The sequence below is a fragment of the Pristiophorus japonicus genome, chromosome 13 (genome assembly GCF_044704955.1).
Source record: "Pristiophorus japonicus isolate sPriJap1 chromosome 13, sPriJap1.hap1, whole genome shotgun sequence".
NCBI lineage: Eukaryota > Metazoa > Chordata > Chondrichthyes > Pristiophoridae > Pristiophorus > Pristiophorus japonicus.
The window spans coordinates 141,041,116-141,055,087 of record NC_091989.1 but is presented as its reverse complement, the minus strand read 5'-3'; positions in this window follow the sequence as shown (position 1 = coordinate 141,055,087).

The following is a 13,972-nucleotide window of genomic DNA, read 5'->3' as shown; positions in this document are numbered from 1 at the left end:
TTGTATCACCTGACGTAATGATTAATTTGAGAAAACCTGGTGATTTAGTAGATAACTCATGGGTGGGTCTACCTGAGATTAATTCTCTCTTTACAGCAAAATATAATTTGTTTAATTTCATCCAAAGATGCAGAATTATGCTTTAGCGAGCTAGTTTATTGATGGAACAAAGGCAAACAATGTCAAAATATGTTTCTTGATAGGCAACAAATTACAGAGAATTCTAACTGAAGTACATATCGGGGTAGAAATTTGTTTTAGGCGGTAGTGCAAAATTGGTGGCAACGCATCAGCTGCCCGTTATACACCCCGCCAGATAGTCACTCCACCATCGGGAGGGGAGGGGTAGTCAGCAATGTGGAAGGAGGAAGAGTGAGGCCGCAATCGGCAGAGGGGAGGCCGAAGGTTTGTTAGAGTGGCCAGAGTGGGGAGATGGGGGGTGGTGGGGAGCACTCCTGCTCCTTCTGGCCCCCACAGATGCATCACACAGGACACTGGTGCCATGTTTAAAAGTCAGCCAATTATGTGAAATTTGCCACTGATGAAGCCAGTGTTACTGAGCAGACGCTCGGTTTTGCCGCTCTGGCTGGCTTCCTATGGCTACAGGACATCATCGACTGCACACATGTGGCCATCAGGGCACTCCAACATCACCCAGGAGTGTTAGTGAACTGCAAGGGCTTCCATTCCTTCAATGTGCAGCTGATCTGCAACCATTGGAAGATCACCATACATATGTGTGCCAAATTCCCTGGCATCTGTTTTGACCCTTTCATCCTGCGCCAGTCCACCCTCCTTCCTCTTCGCACCGCCAAACATGCTTACTGGCTGGCTGCTTGGAGACAAGAGATAGCCACTGAAAACGTGGCTCATGACACCCTTGAAGACATGGAAGTGGGGACTCCTCTCAAAGAAGGGAAGTTTGTATGAGAGTGATGGATTGAGGGTAAGGATTGTGTGGGTTACATCTGTAGAGGGCGATTATGAGGGAGTGTGGTACCAATGCCAAATTGCCTCCTTCTGTGGTATTACTTGGTATCGTTGCATTAGGATGAGGGTGAGTGTGAGGGGTGGATAGTCAGATGGGGATGTGAGTATGTACATAGAGAGAGGAATGAGTGGACGTGCAAGGTAGGTTGGTGTGAGTAATGGTGTGCAGGAGTAGACTTGCGAAGGTAGTCTGATGGGGATATGGTGACAGGCACTCCAGAGTGAAGGTGAGTGTGGCTTTGATCAGATCATTGAAGTGTTTCCAGCACTGCACCCAGATCCATCTCACCGCATCACTCCTGTTGACCTCCTCAGCTATTTGGAGCCAGGCTCTTTTTGTCTCTTGGGGAGATCTCTTCCGCCCATCTGCAGGGAAAAGAACCTCCCTGTGTGCTCTGACTAACTCCACAAGAATATGTAGGGAGTCATCGGAAAATCTGGGTGCAATCCTCTATGTTTAGAAATCTCAGCAATAACAAGATCCTCCAATATACTCTCTCTACACTGCTATGCCAACCATTCCATGCAGCGCACCCACTGGGGGCTAAACTTGCCAATCTCCTCCCTGTCCAACTCAGCCCCCCCCCGCCCCTCCCCCCACAGCATTGACCCTGTGGATGCAGGCAGTGGGGCAGCCATTACTGACCCTCTCCACATCTCCCTCCAGAACGTCCGTTCGCTTGCGAACAAGGCCCTTCCCATCCGTGAACTTATCGTGGATGATGGCATTGACATCATGGCCCTGATGGAAACCTAGTTGAGGAGCAATGACACCTTACCCTTAAATGAAGCCTCCTCATCTGGCTATACCTTCCACCGCTTGCCCCACTTAGATCGCCATTGTGTCGGTGTGGCTCTCATTATCAAATCACATCTTGGTCTGTCCCCTTACTCCTCCATTACTTTCCTCTTCTTTGAGAATCTCACTCTATTCCACCCCTCGCACTTCCCATTTAAATTCTCGTTCTCCACCACCCACCCAAGTACCATAAAAATATTATCTTTCCTCCCTCAGCCTCTGCACCGAACGGCTTCTCATCCTCGGTGATTTCAACCTCTATCTCAATTCATCATGCTCTCTTTCCTCTGAATTCACTACCCTCCTATCCTCCCTTAATCTCTCCCTCCATGTGAACTCCCCAACCCATATTCACGGTCACACCCTTAACCTTGCCATCTCTCGTGGCCTCACTACTCTCATTGTGTCAATCGTAGATAAAGTCATCTCTGACCACTACCTTCTCTCCCCCCACTCCCCACCCACATCCCCCTTCCACCCTCACCCCTCAAACCCTACCTCCTTCTGTCTCCACCCCTGGAAAAACTCTCTCCCAACTCTCCTACAATTGACATTTATCAACTCCCAACTGTCCAGCCTTTGGCCCTCCATTCACCATGACATCTCTGCAGCTACTGATAGAAACATAGAAAATAGGTGCAAGAGCAGGCCATTCGACCCTTTGAGCCTGCACCACCATTCAATAATGGCTGGTCAAGCAACTTCAGTACCCCACTCCTGCCTACTCTCCATACCCCTGATCCCTTTAGCCATAAGGGCCACATCTAACTCCCTTTTGAATATATCTAACAAACTGGCCGCAACAACTTTCTGTGGTCGAGAATTCCACAGGTTCAAATTCTCTGGCTGAAAAGGTTTCTCCTCATCTCGGTCCTATATGGCTTACCCCTTATCCTTAGACTGTGACCCCTGGTTCTGGACTTCCCCAACATCAGGAACATTCTTCCTGCATCTAACCTGTCCAATCCTGTCAGAATTTTATATGCTTCTATGAGATCCCCTCTCATTCTTCTAAATTCCAGTGAATTTAAGCCTAGTCGATCCAGTCTTTCTTCATATGTCAGTCCTACCATCCCAGGAATCAGTCTGGTGAACCTTTGCTACACACCCTCAATAGCAATAATGTCCTTCCTCAGATTAGAAGACCAAAACTGTACACAATGCTCAAGCTGTGGTCTCACCAAGGCCCTGTACAACTGCAGCAAGGCCTCCCTGCTCCTATACTCAAATCCTCTCGCTATGAATGCCAACATGCCATCTGCTTTCTTAACTGCCTGCTGTACCTGCATGCCTACTTTCAATGACTGATGTACCATGACACCCAGGTCTCGTTGCATCTCCCCTTTTACAAATCTGTCACCATTCAGATAATAATCTGCCTTCCTGTTTTTTCCAGTAAAGTGGATAACCTCACATTTATCTACATTATACTGCATCTGCCATGCATTTTCCCACTCACCTAACCTGTCCAAGTCATCCTGCAGCCTCTTAGCATCCTCCATACAGCTCACACTGCCACCCAGCTTAGTATCATCTGCAAACTTGGAGATATTACATTCAATTCCTTCATCTAAATCATGAATATATATTGTAAATAGCTGGGTTCCCAGCACTGAACCTTGCGGTACCCCACTAGTCACTGCCTACCATTCTGAAAATGACCCGTTTATTCCCACACTTTGCTTCCTGGCTGCCAACCAGATCTCTATCCACATCAATACATTACCCCCAATCCCATGTGCCTTAATTTTGCACAATAATCTCATGTGTGGGACCTCGTCAAAAGCCTTTTGAAAGTCCAAATACACCACATCCACTGGTTCTCCCTTATCCACTCTACTAGTTACATCCTCAAAAAATTCTAGATTTGTCAAGCATGATTTCCCTTTCATAACTCCATGCTGACTTGGACCGATTCTGTCACTACTTTCCAAATGCGCTGTTATTACATCTTTAATAATTGATTCCAGCATTTCCCCCACTACCGATGTCAGGCTAACCGGTCTATAATTCTCTGTTTTCTCTCTCTCTCCTTTTTTAAAAAGTGGGGTTACATTAGCTACGCTCCAATCCATAGGAACTGATCCAGAGTCCATGGAATATTGGAAAATGACCACCAATGCATCTACTATTTCTAGGACCAATTCCTTAAGTACTCTGAGATGCAGACTATCAGGCCCTGGGGATGTATCGGCCTTCAATCCCATCAATTTCCCTAACACCATTTCCTGACTAATAAGGTTTTCCCTCAGTTCTCTCAGTTCCTCCTTCTTGCTAGACCCTTGGTCCCCTATTATTTTCAGGAGGTTATTTGTGTTTTCTTTAGTGAAGACAGAACCAAAGTATTTGTTCAATTGGTCTGCTATTTCTTTGTTCCCCATTATAAATTCATCTAATTCTGACTGCAAGGGACCTACATTATTCTTCACTAGTCTTTTTCTCTTCACATATCTATAGAAGCTTTTGCAGTCAGTTTTTATGTTCCCTGCAAGCTTACTCTCATACTCTATTTTCCCCCTCCTAATTAAACCCTTCGTCCTCCTCTGTTGAATTCTAAATTTTTTCTAGTCCTCAGGTTTGCTGCTTTTTCTGGCCAATTTATATGCCTCTTCCTTGGATTTAACACTATCTCTAATTTCCCTTGTTAGCCATGGTTGAGCCACCTTCCCTGTTTTATTTTTATGCCAGACAGGGATGTACAATTGTTGTAGTTCATCCATGTGATCTTTAAATGTCTGCCATTGCCTATCCACAGTCAACCCTTTAAGTATCATTCACCAGTCTATTCTAGCCAATTCACACCTCATACCATCGAAGTTACCTTTCTTTATGTTCAGGACTCTAGTCTCTGAATTAACTGTGTCACTCTCCAGCTTAATGAAGAATTCTACCATATTATGGTCACTCTTCCCCAAGGGGCCTCGTACGACAAGATTGCTAATTAATCCTCTCTCATTACACAAGACCCAGTCTAGGATGGCCTGCTCTCTAATTGGTTCCTCGATGTATTGGTCTAGAAAACCATCCCCTATACACTCCAGGAAATCCTCCTTCACAGTATTGCTACCAGTTTGATTTTCCCAATCTATATGTAGATTAAAGTCACCCATGATGACTGCTGTACCTTTATTGCACGCATCCCTAATTTCCTGTTTGATGCCATCCCCAACCTCACTATTACTGTTTGGAAAGTGTGAGGTCATCCACCTTGGGAAAAAAAACAGTAAAAGGGAATATTATTTGAATGGGGAGAAATTACAACATGCTAAGGTGCAGAGGGACCTGGGGATCCTTGTGCATGAATCCCAAAAAGTTAGTTTGCAGGTGCAGCAGGTAATCAGGAAGGCGAATGGAATGTTGGCCTTCATTGCGAGAGGGATGGAGTACAAAAGCAGGGAGGTTCTTCTGCAACTGTATAGGGTATTGGTGAGGCTGCATCTGGAGTACTGCGTGCAGTTTTGGTCACCTTACTTAAGGAAGGATATACTAGCTTTGGAAGGGGTACAGAGACGATTCACGAGGCTGATTCCGGAGATAAGGGGGTTACCTTATGATGATAGATTGAGTAGACTGGGTCTTTACTTGTTGGAGTTCAGAAGGATGAGGGGGGATCTTATAGAAACATTTAAAATAATGAAAGGGATAGACAAGATAGAGGCAGAGAGGTTGTTTCCACTGGTCGGGGAGACTAGAACTAGGGGGCACAACCTCAAAATACGGGGGAGCCAATTTAAAACCGAGTTGAGAAGGAATTTCTTCTCCCAGAGAGTTGTGAATCTGTGGAATTCTCTGCCCAAGGAAGCAGTTGAGGCTAGCTCATTGAATGTATTCAAGTCACAGATGGATAGATTTTTAACCAATACGGGAATTAAGGATTATGCGGAGTGGGCGGGTAAGTGGAGCTGAGTCTACGGCCAGATCAGCCATGATCTTATTGAATGGCGGAGCAGGCTCAAGGGGCCTACTCCTGTTCCTAATTCTTATGTTCTTATGTTCTTATGTTGGTGGTCTGTACACAACTCCCACTAAAGTTTTCTGCCCTTTGGTGTTTCGCAGCGCTACCCATACAGATTCCACATCATCTAAGCTAATGTCCTTCCTTACTATTGCGTTAATCTCCTCTTTAACCAGTAATGCTGCCCCACCTCTTTTTCCTTTCTGTATATCCTTCCTAAATGTTGAATACCCCTGGATGTTGAGTTCCCAGCCTTGGTCACCCTGGAGCCATGTCTCTGTAATCCCAATTACATCATATCGGTTAAGAGCTTTCTACGTAGTTAATTCAGCCACCTTATTACGAATGCTCCTCGTATTGAGACTCAAAGCCTTCAGGCTTGTTTTTTTTAACACCCTTTGTCCTTTTAGAATTATGTTGTAATGTGGTCCTTTTTGATTTTTGCCCTTGATTTCTCTGCTCTCTACTCTTACTTTTCTCCTTCCTACCTTTCGCTTCTGCTCAATCACACCCTCACCACCAACTCTGATACCCTAGTCCTTTTAAAACAATTACTCTCTCTCACCCTGGCCATTCCCCCTGGTACAGCCCTGACCTTCGCTCCCTTAAGTCCAAGGGACGTAGACTTGAATGGATATTGCGGACAACTGGTTTAGCCATTCACCGCCAGATCTGGCTGGACCACATAAAGCATTATCCGGTCCTGCTCTCGTCTGCCAAAATCACTCACTATTCCAGAATCATTCCAGATAAACCACGGCTTCTATTCTCCATTGCTAACCATCTTTTTAAATCTCTCTCCCCAGTTTCCACCCTCACCTCCGACAATAAGTATGAGAAGCTCATGAACTTCTTTGTCTCTAAGATGGAGACCATCTGTTTGGCTGCCTCTGCCTCTTCCCTTCCTTCTCCTAGCCCACTGGGCCAAACTTCCTCTAAGAAAGCCTTCTGTTCTAGCCCTGACCTCACATTTTTCTTCAGTTTATCTCCAATCTCCCCTCATAACCTTTCCGAGCTCATCTTGTCCATGAGACCAACTTCCTGCTCCCGTGACCCTATTCCCACCAAACTGCTGACCACCCAACTTCCTTTTCTAGCTCCCATATTGGCTGACATTGTTAATGGTTCTCTCTCCTCAGGTACTGTCCCCCTCTCCCTCAAATCGCCGTCATCACCCCTCTCCTCAAAAAATCAACCCTTGACCACTCCGTCATTCCAAACTACCACCCCATCTCCAACCTTCCTTTCCTCTCCAAAGTCCTTGAAGATGTTGTCGTCTCCCAAATCTGTGCCGATCTTTCCCACCATTCCATGTTTGAATGTCTCCAATCCGGTTTCCGCACCTACCACAGTACCAATATGGCTCTCATCAAAGCCACAAATGACATCCTTTGTGACTGTGACAAAGGCAAACCATCCATCCTCATCCTTCTTGACTTGTCTGCAGCATTTGACATGGTTGGCCATCCTATCCTTTTCCAATGCCTCTCCACCATCGTCCAGCTGGGTGGGATAGCAATTGCCTGGTTCCATTCTTATCTATCTCACCGTAGCCAGAAAATCACCTGCTTCTTTATCCACTGCCTTTTTAAAAGATTTTATGGATCCTGCAGCACCATTTCTAATCGGGCAGTCTGGGTGGGGCGGGGGAAATTGCCTTTCAGAAAAAGGCCCTTTAACGCCTCTATGAGGCGGTAATGGGACGGTAATGCTTCTCTTCCTGCCCCACATCGTTACCTCTGGTGTCCCTCAAGGATCTATCCTTGAACCCTCCTATTTCTCATCTACATGTTGCCCCTTGGCGACATCATCCGGAAACACAGCGTCAGTTTCTACATGTACGCTGATGACACCCAGCTCTATCTCACTACCACTTCTCTCGACCCTCCACAGTCTACAAACTGTCACACAGCTTGTGCGACATCCAGTTCTGGATGACCAGAAATTTTCTCCAATTGAATGTTGGGAAGACTGAACCCATTGTTTTCGGTCCCCGGCACAAACTCCATTCCATGCACACTGACTACATCCCTCTCTCCAACTTCTATCTGAGGCTGAACCAGACTGTTCACAACCTTGGTGTCATATTTGACCCTGAAATGAGCTTTTGACCACATATCCACAGCATAACTAAGACCACCTATTTCCACCTTCGTAACATCACCTGTCTCTGCCCTTGCCTCAGCTCATCCACTGCTGAAGCCCTCATCCATGTCTTTGTTACCTCTAGACTTGACTATTCCAATGCACGCCTGGCTGACCTCCCACTTTCTACCTTATGTAAATTAGAGGTGATCCAAAACTCAGCTGCCCATGTCCTAACTCACACCACGTCCCGCTCACCCATCACCCCTGTGCTCGCTGACCTACATTGGCTTCCCCTTAAGCAACGCCTCGATTTCAAAATTCTCATCCTTGTTTTCAAATCCCTCCATGGCCACCCCTCCCTATCTCTGTAATCTCCTCCTGCCCCACAACCTCCCGAGATGTCTGCGCCCCTTTAATTCTGCTCTCCTGAGCATCCCTGATTATAATCGCTCAACCATTGGTGGCCGTGCTTTCTGTTGCCTGGGCCCCAAGCTCTGGAACTCCCTGCCTAAACCTCCGCCTCTCTACCTCTCTCTCCTCCTTCAAGACGCTCCTTAAAACATACCTCGTCGATCAAGCTTTTGTTCACTTTCGCTAATTACTATTTATGCGGCTCAGTGGCAAATTTTTTTGCTTAATACTCCTGTGAATGGCCTTGGGATGTTTCACTATGTTAAAGGTGCTATATAAATACAAGTTGTTGTTGTTGTTGTTGTGCATAAACCTTCAAAAGCGATGTGGCCATGGCTACCTTAAATATCCCCATTGGAGATGAGACTTTGATGATATCATCAGACTCACGCCATTTAATAGAGCCAGGAAATGCACCAGAACTAGGTTAGATGTCAGGCAGTGGTTCTTTTCCCAGAAATTAGTGGACCTGTGGAACAGGCTGCTGGCTCTTTCGGTGAATGCTGATTCACTGGATTTCTTTAAGCGAGAGCTGGACCTGTTTCTGGCTGGGGCAGCGTTCACCTCGTACAAAAGGTAGGAACTCTGCAACATTAATCATGCCCAGATTGTTCTTCTGGACTAGCTTCAATCATCTAAGGGGGTTAAAGAGGAATTCTCCAGATTCCCGCCCCTAATTGGCCTGGATTTTCATTTGGTTTTCTGCCTATCCCCGGAGCTTACATGGCTTTCGGATGGAGCGGGAAGTGTATATATTGTGATGGACAAGAACATATGAAATAGGAGCAGGAGTAGGCCATACGGCTCCTCAAGCCTGCTCCGCCATTCAGTAAGATCATGGCTGATCTTCTACCTCAGCTGCACTTTCCCGCACTATCCATATATCCCATGATTCCCCTCATGTCCAAATATCTATCAATCTCAGTCTTGAATATACTCAACAACTTAGTATCCACAGTCCTCTGGGGTAGAGAATTCCAAAGATTCACAACCCTCTGAGTGAAGAAATTTCTCCTTATCTCAATCCTAAATGGCTGACCCCTTAACCTGAGTCAAGGTATTACAGTTGTTTGGGACAGGATGGATGGACCAGAGGATCTTTTGTTGTCCATCATCAATCATATGTTCGTATGTAACTTGATTAATTCAGACTAAATATACAAGCAAGCACATCTGACACCTGTACATTTCTTCGATTGGTGTCAATGGCTATCTACATATATGTGGCAACTTGCCTATATGGTAGGTTATGCTTTGTAAGGTAATTTCTCACGATGATTTTCAAGTGAGACACCATCTTTTGGATAGCCTGGAGGTATATGTCCATACAATGTCCAATATGATCGTTTGGTAAATCATGCTTTCCATGGTCTGTGCTACAACGATTGGCTCACAGAACACTATATCTGTTAACTATCTGTTTATCCAGTTACGTAGCATTCTTGCAAAAGCTTTTGGAGTGGCCACTTGTAGATCATCAGAGCGTCCAGAAAGTGTAGAGTATAGCCATGTGTTGTTGTATGTATGCTAAAAAAAGGGCAAAAATATTTACTCTCAACTGTACGCTAAAAGTAATCTCACCCCCTTTGAGTCTCATTTGTGTGCAATAGGCAAAAGCTGGAATTTTTTTTAAGGGACAGTAAATTTCAAATCTACCCCTACTTGGACATGTCCAATTGAACAGAATTGCAACTTTTTTCATTTACTTGCATAGATAAAATGCTTTGAAGAAACTGGTGATAGCTATAACTGTTCTTTTAGTGTGTTAGGAACATAATGGTCTTTGGCATTTCAAGTGAATCTCATTAACTTAAAATTTAAATGTTGATTTCTTGAGGCACAGAACTTGACAAATAAATTGCATTTTTGTACTAGATGCTGACTATGTGACCTTGTGCCATTTATATCTCTGTATCGGAAAATGTGAGAATTACGACCTGCATTTTTATAAGTTTACTAACCTGTCTGTCCCAGGAGAGGGGTGGGTTACAGCGATTGATTTGTTGTTTGTTTCCTTGTTGTACATGTTTTGAACTTAGCTTGCCTGGGAGATATTTAACTGCAGAAATCGATTCTTCCATGAGTAAAGAGAAACTGATGATTTTGCCCTGTCAACAATGCTGTAATTGCATTCTAGTTAGGGAATACACTTCCTGATCATTTAACATGTAGTTTCAAAGCAACAAGAAGTTGAATTTATATAACATCTTTAACATAGCTAAGCATCCCAAGTCATGTCACAGAGTGAAGGTTAGAACTGAGCAGCAGTGGGGAGAAGAGTTAAGGGATTTGGAAGAGGTAAGCATTAGAGAGGCTTTTAAAGATGGAGAATGATGTAGGAAGGTGTATGGTTTTAGGAAGAAAACCCCAGACTCTGGAGACACGATGGCTGGTCCAGTGGTGGAGTGGAGAGAGGGGCGAATGTATAGTAGTCCTGAGTTCGAAGAGCAATGTGTGTGAGAGGGGCATAGGGCTAGAAGAGTTTGTAGAGTTGAGTGGGTCAAGGCCACTGAGCGATTTGTAAAGGAGGATAAGAATTTTGCAATCAATGAACTCTACCACTAGACCAATAGGCAGATCCATGGGGTGCAGACCCACATAGGGTGGCTGAAGAAGGCTGAAGCACAATCTGTTCACTTGGTGGAAAATGAAATCCAAGCCAGAATAGATCAGATTTTCATCAACTTGGAATGACTTGAAATACTGCCCAGCAAAGAACCTCCAAACAGACGGCAGAATGCCAAACTCCAAGTGGATCAACTGAAATAAGGGCTGGGAGCCAGTGAAGATCAACAAGAACAGGGATGATGGGTGTGAGAAAGGAAGAAAGAGAGAGAGAAAGAGAGAGGGAAAGAAAGAAAGAGAGAGAGAAAGAGAGAGAGAAGAAAGAAAGGAAGAAAGAAAGAAAGAAAGAAAGAAAGGCTTTCTTTCTTTGTGAGGCTTAATATCAGATATTGGAAGAGTTTGCATGCATTGACCGTGGGAAGGAGCTTGGGAGACTGGTAAATCAACATTGGAGAAATTGAGCCTCGAAGTCATGCAGGCGTGGATGATTTCTATGGCAGTGTGGAGGTGAGGCAGGGCTATATTTCAGGGATGGAAGTAGGCAGATTTATTGAGGGGCATTTTGTGATGGTTAAAGCTCAACTCAGGCTGCCCAAACTCTTTTCACCTCGGACCTTTGTAGACTGTAAACAGTGGAGAATTTTAACCCAACAATCTAGCTCGATGGGAAACCAAAGAGCAGTAGCTATCCCAAGGTATTGCCCAGTCCCTGAAAGAATTTTCTGCATGGTCTGTTTAAATATATTTTTAAATTGTCAACAGTTTACATCTCATGGTACATAGTAAATCATCCAGCATTCACAGATACATACAGAGAGGTATCCAGATAGCCCAGCCGGAACTACACATAGGTACTAATGCTATTCATTTTTTGTGCGCGGATACAGGCCAAGCAGAACAGTATAGCAGCACATTACAGAAGATGTAAATATAAATCATCGGAAAACAAATTTAGAACAGACATAGAGAAAATTGTTTTTTTTACTCAGAATGATAAATGCTTGAAATAAACTATTAGGAAAAGTAATGCAGGCAAAAACATTGAGATTATTCAAAATACAATTAGATGCCTTGGGAGATTTAATGTACTGGAGGGATGAGCTTCAATTGTCCCAAAGGCCTTTTTTCACCCCTAACTTTTCCTTATGTTCTTTTCAATATTAAAAATGTCATTGCATTTTGGTCCTTGCCCTTTCACCTTGGTTTCTCAATAACAAAAACGCTAATGCTTATTTAGTTCTGGGAATTGTGATAGCTGATCAAAAATATTTCAAATTGTCAAGCCTCTGATCTCAATAGGTGAGGAAAGCTGTATTACTCTTGCATTACCACAAGATAACATTAGCACCAGGCTGAATTCTGCAAACGCAGCATTCTCCATTACTGACTTCCCAGGATGTTCACGCTATGCTGTGATTGATGGAGGGAGTGTTGGACAAGACCTCTTTAACCCAACCCATCAAGCATTAACAAGTACTGCCATTTAATATTTTATAGGTGGTGCACATGCCTTGCCTCAGCAACACCAGTAATCCCTCCAAGGATGTGATATTAGTGCTTGCGTAATTTTACACAATATTTGAAAAAGACATTTGCCTCAGATTGGTGAACAGTGTTATCCATCATTTGATCTCATAACAGCAATCCTTCTCAAATGAATCCTTGCTGATAGCTGACCACTTTACATACTGGCATAATTCATTCCCAACACTACAGTGATGTGAAAGGCAAAGTACATTTAAATTAAGATTGAAATGTTCATCCAATTGCACCTAATTTCATTTTGCTAGGACATTAAAGGAAAATTCTGTTGGTTCGAGCCAGTACCAATTGGGAGAATAAAATGTTAATGAATGAACTGCCCTTTGACCTTTCAAAATTTCAGACAGAATTGAAACAAAATGCTCACCTGGAACAAATTACTTTGCAAAGACAGAAAACAAAGAAAATAAAGACAGAGAGAATGCTTCATTTATTGGGAAAATATAATAAGAAAGCAGGACACACAAGAGACACAGAATACAACTGATAGAGAAGGGTCACTGTGTGATGCGCACTGTGTGATTTATCATATGCGTAATAATACATTTATTTTTCCTGATGTGAAATTTATTTTTGTGGGATGTAGAAGTAGTAATGCCTGGTGGAATTCCTTCATCTTATCCTTGGGCTCTATAGCTAGCTCTACAGCAGATCTTCATTGTCTAGCACCACAATGTCTAATAAATCTTTCACTTACCTGAAAATGTTGGCAAGTCATGTATGATTTATTGTTTCTTTTTTTTCCCCTCCTGAATATCAGGGTTTTCAGTACTGGGGAGTATGACACTTTGTGACATGAATAGCCAGTGACAACATCAAGCTCAGCTATATGCCATTAAGTGCAGCCAGATATAGTTTAATGCTCCCTTTACTTTACTCCAGCAGTATGTCTCCAATTTCAGAAGATTTTCCACAATAAGCAACCATGTGTCTCCCTTAGTGGGTTGGTAATTATGAAAAGAAAGACTTGCATTTATATAGTGCCTTTCACGACCACCAGACGTCCCAAAGCGCTTTACAGTCAATTAAGTGTTTTTTGAAGTGTAGTCACTGTTGTAATGTCGGAAAACGTGGCAGTCAATTTGCACACAGCAAACTCCCACAAATAGCAATATGATAATAACTAGATAACCTTTTTTAGTGATATTGAGGGATAATGTTTGGCTGGGAAACCAGGATAACTCCCCTGCTCATCTTCAAAATAATACCATAGGAATTTTTATGTTCACATGAGAGGGCAACATTTCATCTGAAAGATGGCTCCTCCAACAGCATCCCCTCAGTACTGCACTGGAGTGTCAATCTAGATTTTTGTGCTGAACTTGCAACTACAACTTCTGACTCAGTGGATAGGGTGCTACCCACTGAGCCATGGAATTATATGAACATTCTTGTGTTGTGGGATCCACTTTTATTAGCAACTGAGCTCAGGCTGGCCAAACCCATTCACATACAACAGATGTAGTCAGCAGACAGAAACGGCCTCCATTCATCAGTCCGGATTGCTGTACCTAATTCCCTGATTGTAATATCTGTTTTTATTTGTTCCTGGGATTTGGGCGTCGCTGGCAAGGCCAGTATTTATTGCCCATTCTTAATTGCCCTCGAGAAGGGGGTAGTGT